Consider the following 5,125-nt stretch of genomic DNA (forward strand, 5'->3'; position numbering starts at 1 on the left):
CCACTGTGTTAATACTGCATAAGCCTGAAGAATTGCAGCAATTACACTGCTCATGCAGCTGCCGTGTTAGGGAGATAGGTTGAACGGCAGGTGAAGGGATAGTTTTCACTGAGCTATCAGCCCACCAGCATTTTGAAGTACCTGCAGCAGCTACACCAATCAAGCTGCGGGGAAGTCAGATCCCTGCCCCTTTCTTTGGGGCTTTTGGGCTTGGGGACCTTTTTTGGATGCTTTTTTTGGATGTTTTGCTCTCTTCATTTCTATTAGTCTCTCTTAACATGGCTCAAATGTCCTTTCTCAGTAAGTGAAAAAACACACAGATCTGCTTACCCTCCTTTTAAAATTCCCCAGGTGACAGAGCCAGGCTGGAGAGGAGAAGAGTCCTGAGGAAATCTGTAGGTTTGTGATTTGCAAAGAACGGCTGAGATCTTCTGCCTTGTGCCCAAGCTCATACTGCTGTACTAGTGCAAAAACAGCTGATATTTTAACCCCAGTCTTAAGGAAAAAAAAATAATAAAACCAAAGGGGAATATTATTTAATGAGACGCAGTTGCACTCAGGAGTATCCTAGTTTCCAGGGAAGTTAAGCTATACTTTTTACTGCCTGTAGTTTGCCCACTTAAGCTTGAGAGGGCAAGCACTTTTCTGTCCCCATTGTTCCTATATGATGGTGGACTTCCCTTTACTGCAATAAGTCACGTCATTATTCGAAACTATAATCACCTGCATAAAAAGTATCTGGTGCCAGTAAGCAGCATAACCTATGTTTAATGCTTCAAAATCCTTTCCCATCCTATCTAAGACATCTGTTACCTGAACAGTTGTTTGCTTATTTCCTTGGATGTTGTGGCTTACCCCTGGTGGGTATCTCAACCACACACAGCTGCTCCCTCCCTCTCACCCTGGGGATGGGGAAGGAAGTCAAAAGGGTAAAACTGAGAAAACTCAGGGGTTGAGATAAAGATAGTTTCATACAGAAAGCAAAAGCTACACACAGCAAGGCAGAACAAGGAATTCATTCACCACATCCCACAGGCAGGCCGGTGTTCAGCCACCCTCCGGAAAGCTGAGCTCCATCACATGTAAGGGTGCCTTGGGAAGACAAACACTGTGTCTCTGAATATCCTCTCCTTCATTCCTCTCCCCCAGCTCTCTAGGCTGGGCATGATGCCACGTGGTGTGGGATATTCCTGTGGTCAGCTGGGGTCAGCTGCCCTGGTTGTGTCCTCTCCCAACCCCTTGTGCACCCCCAGCACTCTCACTGCTGGGTTGGGGTGAGGAGCAGAAAAGGCCATGACTCTGTGCAAGTGCTGCTCAGCAGTAACTGAAATATCCCTGCATTATCAATAGTGATTTGGTCAAAAATCCACAACATAACTCCATATCAGATACTATTAAGGAGATTAACTGTATCCCAGCCAAAATCAATATATTGGACTAAAGCCAGCTTTCTTTTTATTTTATATCCAACTTTGCATCAAAGAAAGTATTGATGGGGATTGCAGTTTTGCTGTCTTCACCGTGTCTTTGAATTTCCAAGACTTTTCCTTTACAAGTGATGAAAGATATTAATTTTTTGGGTCCTTTTTTCCTATTGCCATTTGCTTCTTTTTGTCAGATTTTTCCTGAGCTGTTAAGATTTTGTGAAGTAGAAAAAAACCTAGTAGACATGCATGTGCAATGGGTTTGATAGGGAAGACTATTCTGTTTCTAACATTATTCTGTCTCTTCATTAAGAAATTCAATCACAGTCCATTTGTCACTGCACTTAGCATTCAGGACATAATGAAAAACTTTCCAAGGATGTTTTTTCATTCTGCACTCTCACAGCTGTGCTCTACCCTGCAGGTCCCAAAAATACTACTAAAACAAATCATGGAGTATTTTATTCTTAGAAGATATAAAACAGTGCAAATAAAATAGTATTAAATTATAGTCTTTTCTGATACGTGGAAATGGTTAATAATAAAAATATAAGCATACATCTATTCATCAGTATATACTGGATATACATTTCTAGAACAATCTGATAGAAATTTGCCAGGACAGATGTAAAATGTCTTTGCATTTTCAATATTGAAGGCAGCCTCCAAAAATCTGCATAGTTAGAAGTACATCCTCTTCCTGTCAAACCAGCTGGCAGGATCCTCAATTTCAACAGGAGGAAATTTCAATTCATTCCTGAGCTGCACTGAAAAGTCAATTGCATTTATTGTTCAGTCCAGTGCTTTACAGTCAGTGTTCATTTCCTAGAAAAACTACTTGGGCTTCTCAGTCTAAGACCTGTCAAACTCTGTCCAGTCTTGCAGTACTATGTTACACTCATGTACTTACATCTCTTTATTCTTCTGAGAATGATACAAATGGCTTGACTGAGTGAAATAATACAGAAAGTACACTAATACCAATGAATTACATTGGAGTCAGGTTTCTAAATACTTATGAAGAGTTGTCCTATGGTGTGTCATACAATGCCACCTCTCTTGTAATTTATCTTTAGAATTGCTCTGTTGAGCAATTAGTTTTATTGCTGATTTTGTAGAGTTTTGTAACAAAAAATATTAAGATTGACATGGAGGCGGAGGAGTGAAAAGTTTTGTGTTTAAGCAGGGAAAGAAGCAGCTGAATGAGGATTTTTAAGAAGGTCTGTAATGACAACAAAGGGTACTGTGCTTAGCATACTGTGCCTAGGACCTTGTTTGCAGCAGTAAAATGGGGACACATGGTTACACCAAGCACAGAAGGTCTGCACTATGAGAAGACCCCATCCCAGCTGCCTCTCCAGCAAACTGCATCCCAGCAACAGGAGGATGACACCAACATGGTGACAGATTGCGTATAGCACATGCACCCTTTCCCATCAGCCTAGCAGGAAAACAGATATTTTCCAAGCAAAGAAAAACAGAGAGTGAGAAGCAACCCTTCCTAAGATTTATAGTCCTGGAGCCAGAACCATGCTGGGGTAGGCACTGCTCCATAAGAACTCACAGTTCCTAAGGGGTATAAGAGGTCTGTCCAGACTGTCATCTGCTGTCACCAGGCAAAAGAAAGACCAGAGACAGACTCAAGAGGAGCTGATAGCCTCAGGCCTTCCCGTTGAGTGCAGGCCACTGGCACACACACACCTTGCTGCTCACTTGACAGGAGGGTAGCAGCACAAGCAAATGAACTCTGAGAGAGAAGGAGTGCAGATTCATAAAAACCGGATTAAGGAGTTTGCAAATAAATATCATCTTCCCTTCCGTACCACCTCACACTGAAGTTTTTCCCCCAATTCTACCTATTTCATACTGATGTTACTGGTTACCAAGAACACCACATTGTGAAGATTAAGTTCTTGACTGAAGGTCCTGATCAGAGCACCTGCACAAAAACTGTGTATTTTTTCACTTTTTGAGTGTTGATGGCTTGGGAAGGAGTGCCTGTATGGACTCAAAAGGGTACAGGAGCCTTCCACAGCATCATTTGGGGTCAAAGCACAGCGGGACACAGCAGTGAGTGTTGTGTCCCCAGGGGTTGTCAGGGTGGAGAATCCAATGATAGAACCTCAAAGATGATACAACCAGTCAAGGGGGGGTGTTAATGTGAACACCAAGAAATATGGAGGAAAAGAGAAGAGAGAAAGTTGTCCATATGTGATAGAGGACACAAAGAATAAGGGCACAGAGAAGTGAAGGAGGTGGCGAATCTGAGGATACAAGCAAATATATCACATGAAGAAGATTACAATACAAAGATTATTAGAGGAAAGAGAAAAATAACCTAGCATAATCTCAGATACAAAGAGCAACTGATAAGGAGAAAGTAAGGAGTGGAAACATAAGTAGCATATGTCTAATAATAAAATGTGCAGTTCGTGGCCTGTTTATGAAGTCTGTGCATTTCACAGGAGACTAGGCAAAGGGAAATAGAAAATAGCATCTCACCCTGTGTAGGTCATAGACTCCTTGGAGGATATTTGAGGGTTTATGCATTTATTACTGTTGAATTATGAGGCTGAGTGGATAATTTTTGAAAGAAGAAAAGTAGGAGAAAAATAAAATGTCTGACTGATTTTCTCTCTCAGTCACATGACAATTCAGTGAGGGAGGAGGAGAATCTTGATCTCTGGGGGATATGGGTTTACAAATTTATGTTTTTCCCTCAGTTGATGCAGTGAACCAAAGCAAGATTAATCCTCCCTCTAAACAAGGCAAATAGCCAGGGTAGGGAGGAGGTCCCTCAGCCGTCCCTCAGCTAATTTCAAGCTACAGGTAGATAGGCACTGACAAGAAGAATTCCCCTCAATGCAGCATCAATTCCATTCTGCTTCATTTCACTGCACAGGGACTGCTTTGCAGAAAGCAAAGCAAGTAGAGGCATCAAAGAACAGTTTTTACTCCCATACATGCTACCACGAAGCTGAGAAGGGGCCCTATGGCACATGGAATCAGCATCTTCCCACTCTGGAGGAGTTGTGCTGGGGCCTTCCAGAAGTTCACAGTGTGAAGATACATCACCTATGAAAACACCCATGATACTGGGAGAGAGCTGAGTCCTGCCTTCCTGCCAGCTCCCCTGCGGGGCTTCTGAAGTGTCTGGGATTCTGTGTGGTTAATCCCAGCTCAGCCAGGCTCTCTGCTATTAAGGTGGCACCAGGGGAGCTATCTGGTAGCAGATAGGATGTATGTGCCCAGGGCCAACACACGGTTTGAGAGCACTGAGGTTCCCAGTGCTATCAGCCTTCCTTTCCATGTAACTGGTCACCTGTGGGTTTTGGCTTTGCTGTTCTAGGATCAAGTCTGTTTCAAAAGAAAGCATGTTCTCAGACTTAACTTCTGTGTCTTTCTAACACAATATTTCTTGAAACAAATTAATGTTTGTTCCAGTTCAGAATGAAGAGGCAACCTGCCTTTTAACTACTCTGAAGAGAGATGGGTAGCCCTGGCAGGCTAACCATGTCCACGTGCTTGCAGTGCTTTGAAAGGCTTTGTTATTGCCATGTTCCAAACTTATTCAAATTAAGGGGGAACACAGAGTTAGTTCTCATTAATTTTTCATCAGGTGGGTAGACTATAGGTCAGTCTTGTACTCTGTCCACACAGAGTTGTTCTATTCATTCCTTCCTGTGATTCATTCACACTCT

The sequence above is a fragment of the Corvus cornix genome, chromosome 1 (assembly GCF_000738735.6).
Source record: "Corvus cornix cornix isolate S_Up_H32 chromosome 1, ASM73873v5, whole genome shotgun sequence".
Lineage (NCBI taxonomy): Eukaryota > Metazoa > Chordata > Aves > Passeriformes > Corvidae > Corvus > Corvus cornix.